The sequence below is a fragment of the Camellia sinensis genome, chromosome 12, assembly GCF_055761805.1.
Source record: "Camellia sinensis isolate YWXY chromosome 12, ASM5576180v1, whole genome shotgun sequence".
Taxonomy (NCBI): domain Eukaryota; kingdom Viridiplantae; phylum Streptophyta; class Magnoliopsida; order Ericales; family Theaceae; genus Camellia; species Camellia sinensis.
This window is the reverse complement of record NC_138972.1, coordinates 830,001-842,500: the sequence shown is the minus strand read 5'-3', so window position 1 is coordinate 842,500 and position 12,500 is coordinate 830,001.

Genomic DNA, 12,500 nt, shown 5'->3' with positions numbered 1-12,500 from the left:
ATGACATGCCACGGCCTCGGCCCGCATGCCTTGCTACGGCGTCGCCCAACAAGCCATGCCACGGCCTCGGCCCGCATGACATGCCACGGCCTCGGACCGCATGCCTTGCTACGGCGTCGCCCCACATGCCGTGCCACGGCCTCGGCCCGCATGCCATGCCACGGCCTCGGCCCGCATGACATGCCACGGCCTCGGCCATCATGCCATGCCACGGCCTCGGCCCGCATGCCTTGCCACGGCGTTGCCCAACATGCCATGCCACGGCCTCGGCCCGCATGCCATGCCATGCCACGGCCACGGCCCGCATGCCATGCCACGGCCACGGCCTCGGCCCGCATGCCTTGCTACGGCGTCGCCCAACATGCCATGCCACGGCCTCGGCCCGCATGCCGTGCCACGGCCTCGGCCCGCATGCCTTGCCACGGCGTTGCCCAACATGCCATGCCACGGCCTCGGCCCGCATGCCATGCCATGCCACGGCCCGCATGTCTTGCCACGGCGTTGCCAAACATGCCATGCCACGGCCTCGGCCCGCATGCCTTGCGACGGCGTCGCCCAACATGCCATGCCACGGCCACGGCCCGCATGCCATGCCACGGCCTCGGCCCGCATGCCATGCCACGGCCTCGGCCCGCATGCCTTGCTGCGGCGTTGCCCAACATGCCATGCCACGGCCTCGGCCCGCATGCCTTGCCACCGCGTTGCCCAGCATGCCATGCCACCGCGTTGCCCGGCGTGCCATGCCTTAGCCTTGGCCAACATGTCGAGCCACGGCCTCGGCCCGCATGCCATGCCATGCCACAGCCCGCATGTCTTGCCACGGCGTTGCCAAACATGCCATGCCACGGCCTCGGCCCGCATGACGTGCCACGGCCTCGGCCCGCATGACATGCCACGGCCTCGGCCCGCATGCCTTGCTACGGCGTCGCCCAACATGCCTTGCCACGGCCTCGGCCCGCATGCCATGCCACGGCCTCGGCCCGCATGACATGCCACGGCCTCGGCCCGCATGCCTTGCCACGACGCCGCCCAACTTGCCATGCCACGGCCTCGGCCCGCATGCCATGCCACGGCCTCGGCCCGCATGCCATGCCACGGCCTCGGGCCGCATGACATGCCACGGCCTCGGACCGCATGCCTTGCTACGGCGTCGCCCAACATGCCATGCCACGGCCTCGGCCCGCATGCCACGGCACGGCCTCGGCCCGCATGCCTTGCTACGGCGTCGCCCAACATGCCATGCCACGGCCTCGGCCCGCATGCCATGCCACGGCCTCGGCCCGCATGACATGCCACGGCCTCGGACCGCATGCCTTGCTACGGCGTCGCCCAACATGCCATGCCACGGCCTCGGCCCGCACGCCACGGCACGGCCTCGGCCCGCATGCCTTGCTACGGCGTCGCCCAACATGCCATGCCACGGCCTAGGCCCGCATGCCATGCCACGGCCTCGGCCCGCATGACATGCCACGGCCTCGGCCCGCATGCCTTGCCACGGCGTCGCCCAACATGCCATGCCACGGCCTCGGCTAGCATGCCATGCCACGGCCTCGGCCCGCATGCCTTGCCAAGGCGTTGCCCAACATGCCATGCCATGCCATGCCACGGCCTCGGCCCGCATGTCTTGCCAAGGCGTAGCCCAACATGCCATGCCACGGCCTCGGCCCGCATGCCTTGCCACGGCGTTGCCCAGCATGCCATGCCACCGCGTTGCCCGGCATGCCATGCCTTAGCCTTGGCCAGCATGGCATGCCACGGCCTCGGCCATCATGCCATGCCACGGCCTCGGCCCGCATGCCTTGCCACGGCGTTGCCCAACATGCCATGCCACGGCCTCGGCCCGCATGCCATGCCATGCCATGCCTTGGCCTTGGCCAGCATGACATGCCACGGCCTCGGCCCGCATGCCTTGCTACGGCGTCGCCCAACAAGCCATGCCACGGCCTCGGCCCGCATGACATGCCACGGCCTCGGACCGCATGCCTTGCTACGGCGTCGCCCCACATGCCATGCCACGGCCTCGGCCCGCATGCCATGCCACGGCCTCGGCCCGCATGACATGCCACGGCCTCGGCCATCATGCCATGCCACGGCCTCGGCCCGCATGCCTTGCCACGGCGTTGCCCAACATGCCATGCCACGGCCTCGGCCCGCATGCCATGCCATGCCACGGCCACGGCCCGCATGCCATGCCACGCCACGGCCACGGCCCGCATGCCATGCCACGGCCACGGCCTCGGCCCGCATGCCTTGCTACGGCGTCGCCCAACATGCCATGCCACGGCCTCGGCCCGCATGCCGTGCCACGGCCTCGGCCCGCATGCCGTGCCACGGCCTCGGCCCGCATGCCTTGCCACGGCGTTGCCCAACATGCCATGCCACGGCCTCGGCCCGCATGCCATGCCATGCCACGGCCCCTTATGTGTTGCCACGGCGTTGCCAAACATGCCATGCCACGGCCTCGGCCCGCATGCCTTGCGACGGCGTCGCCCAACATGCCATGCCACGGCCACGGCCCGCATGCCATGCCACGGCCTCGGCCCGCATGCCATGCCACGGCCTCGGCCCGCATGCCTTGCTGCGGCGTTGCCCAACATGCCATGCCACGGCCTCGGCCCGCATGCCTTGCCACCGCGTTGCCCAGCATGCCATGCCACCGCGTTGCCCGGCGTGCCATGCCTTAGCCTTGGCCAACATGTCGAGCCACGGCCTCGGCCCGCATGCCATGCCATGCCACAGCCCGCATGTCTTGCCACGGCGTTGCCAAACATGCCATGCCACGGCCTCGGCCCGCATGACGTGCCACGGCCTCGGCCCGCATGACATGCCACGGCCTCGGCCCGCATGCCTTGCTACGGCGTCGCCCAACATGCCTTGCCACGGCCTCGGCCCGCATGCCATGCCACGGCCTCGGCCCGCATGACATGCCACGGCCTCGGCCCGCATGCCTTGCCACGACGCCGCCCAACTTGCCATGCCACGGCCTCGGCCCGCATGCCATGCCACGGCCTCGGCCCGCATGCCATGCCACGGCCTCGGGCCGCATGACATGCCACGGCCTCGGACCGCATGCCTTGCTACGGCGTCGCCCAACATGCCATGCCACGGCCTCGGCCCGCATGCCACGGCACGGCCTCGGCCCGCATGCCTTGCTACGGCGTCGCCCAACATGCCATGCCACGGCCTCGGCCCGCATGCCATGCCACGGCCTCGGCCCGCATGACATGCCACGGCCTCGGACCGCATGCCTTGCTACGGCGTCGCCCAACATGCCATGCCACGGCCTCGGCCCGCACGCCACGGCACGGCCTCGGCCCGCATGCCTTGCTACGGCGTCGCCCAACATGCCATGCCACGGCCTCGGCCCGCATGCCATGCCACGGCCTCGGCCCGCATGACATGCCACGGCCTCGGACCGCATGCCTTGCTACGGCGTCGCCCAACATGCCATGCCACAGCCTCGGCCCGCATGCCATGCCACGGCCTCGGCCCGCATGACATGCCACGGCCTCGGTGCGCATGCCTTGCTACGGCGTCGCCCAACATGCCTTGCCACGGCCTCGGCCCGCATGCCATGCCACGGCCTCGGCCCGCATGCCTTGCCACGACGTCGCCCAACTTGCCATGCCACGGCCTCGGCCCGCATGCCATGCCACGGCCTCGGCGCGCATGACATGCCACGGCCTCGGCCCGCATGCCATGCTACGGCGTCGCCCAACATGCCATGCCACGGCCTCAGCCCGCATGCCATGCCACGGCCTCGGCCCGCATGCCATGCCACGGCCTCGGCCCGCATGACATGCCACGGCCTCGGACCGCATGCCTTGCTACGGCGTCGCCCAACATGCCATGCCACGGCCTCGGCCCGCATGCCATGCCACGGCCTCGGCCCGCATGCCACGGCACGGCCTCGGCCCGCATGCCTTGCTATGGCGTCGCCCAACATGCCATGCCACGGCCTCGGCCCGCATGCCATGCCACGGCCTCGGCCCGCATGACATGCCACGGCCTCGGACTGCATGCCTTGCTACGGCGTCGCCCAACATGCCATGCCACAGCCACGGCCCGCACGCCGTGCCACGGCCTCGGCCTCGGCCCGCATGCCTTGTTACGACGTTGGCCAACATGCCATGCCACGGCCCCGGCCCGCATGCCATGCCACCGCGTTGCCCGGCGTGCCATGCCTTAGCCTTGGCCAACATGTCGTGCCACGGCCTCGGCCCGCATGCCATGCCATGCCACGGCCCTCATGTCTTGCCACGGCGTTGCCAAACATGCCATGCCACGGCCTCGGCCCGCATGCCTTGCTACGGCGTCGCCCAACATGCCATGACATGCCACGGCCTCGGCCCGCATGCCTTGCTACGGCGTCGCCCAACAAGCCATGCCACGGCCTCGGCCCGCATGCCATGCCACGGCCTCGGCCCGCATGCCTTGCGACGGCGTCGCCCAACATGCCATGCCACGGCCTCTGCCCGCATGCCATGCCACGGCCTCGGCCCGCGTGACATGCCACGGCCTCGGCCCGCATGCCTTGCCACGACGTCGCCCAACTTGCCATGCCACGGCCTCGGCCCGCATGCCATGCCACGGCCTCGGCCCGCATGCCATGCCACGGCCTCGGCTCGCATGACATGCCACGGCCTCGGCCCGCATGCCTTGCTACGGCGTCGCCCAACATGCCATGCCACGGCCTCGGCCCGCATGCCATGCCATGCCATGGCCTCGGCCCGCATGACATGCCACGGCCTCGGACCGCATGCCTTGCTACGGCGTCACCCAACATGCCATGCCACGGCCCCGGCCCGCATGCCTTGCCACCGCGTTGCCCGGCGTGCCATGCCTTAGCCTTGGCCAACATGTCGTGCCACGGCCTCGGCCCGCATGCCATGCCATGCCACGGCCCGCATGTCTTGCCACGGCGTTGCCAAACATGCCATGCCACGGCCTCGGCCCGCATGCCTTGCCACGGCCTCGGCCAACATGCCATGCCACGGCCTCGGCCCGCATGCCATGCCACGGCCTCGGCCCGCATGACATGCCACGGCCTCGGCCCGCATGCCTTGCTACGGCGTCGCCCAACATGCCATGCCACGGCCTCGGCCCGCATGCCCTTCTACGGCGTTGCCCAACATGCCATGCCACGGCCTCGGCCCGCATGCCTTGCCACCGCGTTGCCCAGCATGCCATGCCACCGCGTTGCCCGGCGTGCCATGCCTTAGCCTTGGCCAACATGTCGTGCCACGGCCTCGGCCCGCATGCCATGCCACGGACGGCCTCGGCCCGCATGCCATGCCACGGCCTCGGCCCGCATGTCTTGCCACGGCGTTGCCCAACATGCCATGCCACGGCCTCGGCCCCCATGCCTTGCCACCGCGCTGCCCAGCATGCCAATGCACCGCGTTGCCCGGCGTGCCATGCCTTAGCCTTGGCCAACATGCCACGCCACGGCCTCGGCCCGCATGGCTTGCCAGGGCGTTGCCCAACATGCCATGCCACGGCCTCGGCCCGCATGTCTTGCCACGGCGTTGCCCAACATGCCATGCCATGCCACGCCACGGCCTCGGCCCGCATGCCATGCCACGGCCTCGGCCCGCATGCCATGCCACGGCCTCGGCCAGCATGCCATGCCAAGGCCTCGGCCCGCATGCCTTGCCACGGCGTTGCCCAGCATGCCATGCCACCGCGTTGCCCAGCGGGCCGTGCCGCGGCCTCGGCCCGCATGCCTTGCGACTGCCTTGGCCAGCGTGCCATGCCACAGCGTGCCATGCCTTAGCCTTGGCCTACATGCCATGCCACTGCCTTGGCCAGCATGTCGTGCCACCGCCACGGCCAGCATGCCATGCCGGTCCGTTGCCCAGCATGCCACGGCCGTGGCGGCATGGCAAGCCACGGCCTCGGCCAGCATGCCATGCCACGGCCTCGGCCAGCATGCCATGGCACTGTCTTGGTCAGCATGCCATGCCATGGCACCACCTTGTCCAGCACGCCGTGCCGCAGCGTTGGCCAGCATGCCTTGGCCGGCATGCCATGCCAATGCCTTGGGCCAACATGGCGTGCCACGGGCTGGGCCATGCCGGTCCGTTGCCCGGCATGCCACGGCCGTGGCGGCATGGCAAGCCACGGCCTCGGCCAGCATGCCATGCCCCGGCCTCGCCCAGCATGCCATGGCACGGTCTTGGTCAGCATGCCATGCCATGGCACCGCCTTGTGCAGCGTTGGCCAGCATGCCTTGGCCGGCATGCCATGCCAATGCCTTGGGCCAACATGGCGTGCCACGGGCTGGGCGAGCACGGCATGCCACGGGCTGGGCGAGCATGCCACGCCACGGCCTTGGCTAGCAGCAAGGCATGCCACGGCCTCGGCGAGCATGCCATGCCATGCCAAGGCCAAGGCCAAAGCCAAGGCCAAGGCAGTGGGCAAGGCCAAGTCCCTGTGCAAGGCATGGCCAAGGCCAAGGCAAAGGCCAAGGCCAAGGCCAAGGCCATGGCGTGCCACCGCCTTGATCGATCTTTTTGAACATGATTCTTTTATAATCTTACCCAAACCGTGCAACACAATTAAAAATGCACTACAATCAATTTTAAATGTCATTCCCTATTTTTTTGCAATTTTTCTGGAGCTTTTCGAATTTTTAAAGCCCTTATTTGGCATAAAAAAATCAAAATAAAATAAAAAAAATGAAAAAAATAATTTAATAATTTCTATAATTACTAGTGAATCATCCTTTAATTATGGGAATTTTTCCATAATTTTTTGACTATTTTTATTAATTTTTATTATTTTTTAAGTATTAATATCGAAATAAATTAAAATAAAATATTTTCTGTAAAAAAATATTTTTTTTAATTTTTTTTATGGTGTATTAAATTATTTCCTACAACTTTCATGTTGAAAGTTTTGGCAAAAAACCATTACTTTTTAAAAAAACCCCATTATGACTCCTCGAACATGCTTGATGTTTCCTCCTGCCAGATTGAAAAGGGCTTAACAGGCTATTATAAGGGGGGGGCACCTCCCTTGCCCAGGGCAAGGCAGTGGCAGGTACGCCCCATGTTGGGCGCGGCCTGGGCTGCGGCCTTGGGTTACATGCACTGCGGCTCGACCGCGGCCTGGGCTGCGGCCTGGGGCGGCTCGGCCGCGGCCTTGGGCGGCCTGGACCGCGGCCTTGGGCGGCCTTGGGCGGCCTTGCGCGGCCTGGGCGCGGCCTTGGGCGGCCTGGGCGCGGCCTTGGGCGGCCTGGGCGCGGCCTTGCGCGGCCTGGGCGGCCTGGGCGCGGCCTTGCGCGGCCTGGGCGCGGCCTTGGGCAGCATGGCGTGGCATGCGCGCGGGCGTGGGCGGCCTGGCATGCGCGCGGCATGGGCAGCACGGCATGGCATGCGCACGGCCTGGGCGGCCTGGCATGCAGCCGGCCTGGCATGCCCGCGGCGTGGGCAGCACGGCATGGCATGCGCACGGCCTGGGCGGCCTGGCATGCAGCCGGCCTGGCATGCCCGCGGCGTGGGCAGCACGGCATGGCATGCGCACGGCCTGGGCGGCCTGGCATGCAGCCGGCCTGGGCAGCACGGCATGGCATGCGCACGGCCTGGGCGGCCTGGCATGCCCGCGGCGTGGGCAGCGTGGCCTGTGCGAATACCGCGCGCGTGGTCTTTTGACCACGGTGCGCGTGTTGCGCGCATGGTCGCGCACGCCTTTGCACGCCTTCGCACGCAACGCACGTCTAGTGATAAGAACCGCAGCCAAGGCAGCCCAGCCCCAAGGCCAAGGCCAGCAGCATGGCATGCCACGGCGAAGGCAGCCCAGCCAAAGCCAGCAGCATGCCATGCCAAGGCCAGCAGCATGCCATGCCACGGCCAAGGCAGGCCAGCCAAAGCCAGCAGCATGCCATGCCAAGGCCAAGGCCAGCAGCATGCCATGCCACGGCCAAGGCAGCCCAGCCAAAGCCAGCAGCATGCCATGCCAAGGCCAAGGCCAGCAGCATGCCATGCCACGGCCAAGGCAACCCAGCCAAAGCCAGTAGCATGCCATGCCAAGGCCTAGGCCAGCAGCATGCCATGCCACGGCCAAGGCAGGCCAGCCAAAGCCAGCAGCATGCCATGCCAAGGCCAAGGCCAGCAGCATGCCATGCCACGGCCAAGGCAGCCCAGCCAAAGCCAGCAGCATGCCATGCCAAGGCCTAGGCCAGCAGCATGCCATGCCACGGCCAAGGCAGGCCTGCCAAAGCCAGCAGCATGCCATGCAAAGGCCAAGGCCAGCAGCATGCCATGCCACGGCCAAGGCAGCCCAGCCAAAGCCAGCAGCATGCCATGCCAAGGCCAAGGCCAGCAGCATGCCATGCCACGGCCAAGGCAGCCCAGCCAAAGCCAGCAGCATGCCATGCCAAGGCCTAGGCCAGCAGCATGCCATGCCACGGCCAAGGCAGGCAAGCCAAAGCCAGCAGCATGCCATGCCAAGGCCAAGGCCAGCAGCATGCCATGCCACGGCCAAGGCAGCCCAGCCAAAGCCAGCAGCATGCCATGCCAAGGCCTAGGCCAGCAGCATGCCATGCCACGGCCAAGGCAGGCAAGCCAAAGCCAGCAGCATGCCATGCCAAGGCCAAGGCCAGCAGCATGCCATGCCACGGCCAAGGCAGCCCAGCCAAAGCCAGCAGCATGCCATGCCAAGGCCAAGGCCAGCAGCATGCAGTGCCACGGCCAAGGCAGGCCTGCCAAAGCCAGCAGCATGCCATGCCAAGGCCAAGGCCAGCAGCATGCCAGGCCACGGCCAAGGCAGCCCAGCCAAAGCCAGCGGCATGCCATGCCAAGGCCAAGGCCAGCAGCATGCCATGCCACGGCCAAGGCAGCCCAGCCAAAGCCAGCAGCATGCCATGCCAAGGCCTAGGCCAGCAGCATGCAGTGCCACGGCCAAGGCAGGCCTGCCAAAGCCAGCAGCATGCCATGCCAAGGCCAAGGCCAGCAGCATGCCATGCCACGGCCAAGGCAGCCCAGCCAAAGCCAGCAGCATGCCATGCCAAGGCCAAGGCCAGCAGCATGCCATGCCACGGCCAAGGCAGCCCAGCCAAAGCCAGCAGCATGCCAAGCCAAGGCCAAGGCCAGCAGCATGCCATGCCACGGCCAAGGCAGCCCAGCCAAAGCCAGCAGCATGCCATGCCAAGGCCTAGGCCAGCAGCATGCCATGCCACGGCCAAGGCAGGCAAGCCAAAGCCAGCAGCATGCCATGCCAAGGCCAAGGCCAGCAGCATGCCATGCCACGGCCAAGGCAGCCCAGCCAAAGCCAGCAGCATGCCATGCCAATGCCAAGGCCAGCAGCATGCCATGCCACGGCCAAGGCAGCCCAGCCAAAGCCAGCAGCATGCCATGCCAAGGCCTAGGCCAGCAGCATGCCATGCCACGGCCAAGGCAGCCCAGCCAAAGCCAGCAGCATGCCATGCCAAGGCCAAGGCCAGCAGCATGCCATGCCACGGCCAAGGCAGCCCAGCCAAAGCCAGCAGCATGCCAAGCCAAGGCCAAGGCCAGCAGCATGCCATGCCACGGCCAAGGCAGCCCAGCCAAAGCCAGCAGCATGCCATGCCAAGGCCTAGGCCAGCAGCATGCCATGCCACGGCCAAGGCAGGCAAGCCAAAGCCAGCAGCATGCCATGCCAAGGCCAAGGCCAGCAGCATGCCATGCCACGGCCAAGGCAGCCCAGCCAAAGCCAGCAGCATGCCATGCCAAGGCCAAGGCCAGCAGCATGCCATGCCACGGCCAAGGCAGCCCAGCCAAAGCCAGCAGCATGCCATGCCAAGGCCTAGGCCAGCAGCATGCAGTGCCACGGCCAAGGCAGGCCTGCCAAAGCCAGCAGCATGCCATGCCAAGGCCAAGGCCAGCAGCATGCCCTGCCACGGCCAAGGCAGCCCAGCCAAAGCCAGCAGCATGCCATGCCAAGGCCAAGGCCAGCAGCATGCCATGCCACGGCCAAGGCAGCCCAGCCAAAGCCAGCAGCATGCCATGCCAAGGCCTAGGCCAGCAGCATGCAGTGCCACGGCCAAGGCAGGCCTGCCAAAGCCAGCAGCATGCCATGCCAAGGCCAAGGCCAGCAGCATGCCATGCCACGGCCAAGGCAGCCCGGCCAAAGCCAGCAGCATGCCATGCCAAGGCCAAGGCCAGCAGCATGCCATGCCACGGCCAAGGCAGGCCAGCCAAAGCCAGCAGCATGCCAAGCCAAGGCCAAGGCCAGCAGCATGCCATGCCACGGCCAAGGCAGCCCAGCCAAAGCCAGCAGCATGCCATGCCAAGGCCTAGGCCAGCAGCATGCCATGCCACGGCCAAGGCAGCCCAGCCAAAGCCAGCAGCATGCCATGCCAAGGCCTAGGCCAGCAGCATGCAGTGCCATGGCCAAGGCAGGCCTGCCAAAGCCAGCAGCATGCCATGCCAAGGCCAAGGCCAGCAGCATGCCATGCCACGGCCAAGGCAGCCCGGCCAAAGCCAGCAGCATGCCATGCCAAGGCCAAGGCCAGCAGCATGCCATGCCACGGCCAAGGCAGGCCAGCCAAAGCCAGCAGCATGCCTTGCCAAGGCCAAGGCCAGCAGCATGCCATGCCACGGCCAAGGCAGCCCAGCCAAAGCCAGCAGCATGCCAAGCCAAGGCCAAGGCCAGCAGCATGCCATGCCACGGCCAAGGCAGCCCAGCCAAAGCCAGCAGCATGCCATGCCAAGGCCTAGGCCAGCAGCATGCCATGCCACGGCCAAGGCAGGCCAGCCAAAGCCAGCAGCATGCCATGCCAAGGCCAAGGCCAGCAGCATGCCATGCCACGGCCAAGGCAGCCCAGCCAAAGCCAGCAGCATGCCATGCCAAGGCCAAGGCCAGCAGCATGCCATGCCACGGCCAAGGCAGCCCAGCCAAAGCCAGCAGCATGCCATGCCAAGGCCTAGGCCAGCAGCATGCCATGCCACGGCCAAGGCAGGCCAGCCAAAGCCAGCAGCATGCCATGCCAAGGCCAAGGCCAGCAGCATGCCATGCCACGGCCAAGGCAGCCCAGCCAAAGCCAGCAGCATGCCATGCCAAGGCCAAGGCAGGCCAGCCAAAGCCAGCAGCATGCCATGCCAAGGCCAAGGCCAGCAGCATGCCATGCCACGGCCAAGGCAGCCCAGCCAAAGCCAGCAGCATGCCATGCCAAGGCCTAGGCCAGCAGCATGCCATGCCAAGGCCAAGGCAGCCCAGCCAAAGCCAGCAGCATGCCATGCCCAGGCCAAGGCCAGCAGCATGCCATGCCACGGCCAAGGCAGCCCAGCCAAAGCCAGCAGCATGCCATGCCAAGGCCTAGGCCAGCAGCATGCCATGCCGCGGCCAAGGCAGCCCAACCAAAGCGAGCAGCATGCCATGCCAAGGCCTAGGCCAGCAGCATGCCATGCGCCGGCCAAGGCAGGCCAGCCAAAGCCAGCAGCATGCCATGCCAACGCCAAGGCCAGCAGCATGCCATGCCACGGCCAAGGCAGGCCAGCCAAAGCCAGCAGCATGCCATGCCAAGGCCTAGGCCAGCAGCATGCCATGCCACGGCCAAGGCAGCCCAGCCAAAGCCAGCAGCATGCCATGCCAAGGCCAAGGCCAGCAGCATGCCATGCCACGGCCAAGGCTGCCAGCCAAAGCCAGCAGCATGCCATGCCAAGGCCTAGGCCAGCAGCATGCCATGCCACGGCCAAGGCAGCCCAGCCAAAGCCAGCAGCATGCCATGCCAAGGCCTAGGCCAGCAGCATGCCATGCCACGGCCAAGGCAGCCCAGCCAAAGCCAGCAGCATGCCATGCCACGGCCAAGGCAGCCCAGCCAAAGCCAGCAGCATGCCATGCCAAGGCCAAGGCCAAGGCCAGCAGCATGCCATGCCACGGCCAAGGCCAAGGCCAAGGCAGCCCATCCGAAGCCAGCAACATTCCATGGCAAGGCCAACGCAGCCCAGCCAAAGCCGGCGGCATGCCATGCCAAGGCCAAGGCCAGCCGCATGTCTTGCCACGGCCTTGTCCCGCAGCGTGGCGTGCCTTGGCCTTGGGCTAGAACATCGCATGCCACGCCCTTGGCAAGCAATCCTGTCCCTCGTGTAATTGCCATTTGGTTTGGCTTTGACTTACGTATATGTTGCCCTGCGAAATGCTTGTCCCTCGGGTAATAGCCGGTTTGGTTGCCTTTGACTTGCGAACACGTTGCTAGTGCTTTCCCCAGTGGAAGCTTGTTGGGAAAAGTATGTCCCTCGGAAGTTGCCTGTTGCGTTTGTTATTTGCATTCGAGCTATCCGATGCTTGCTGGGTTTCTCTAAGAGTTTTTGCACGTTCGTCGGGCTTTTTAATTATTTATTTACTCATAAAAATTATAATAAAATAAATTAAAAATAAAAAAATAATTAAAAAAATTACTATAATTACTAGTGCCTCATCTTATAATTGTTGGAATTTTTCTAGAATTTTTTGAGTATTTTTAGTAATTTTTATTATTTTTTAAGTATTAAAATTGAAATAAATTAAAATAAAATATT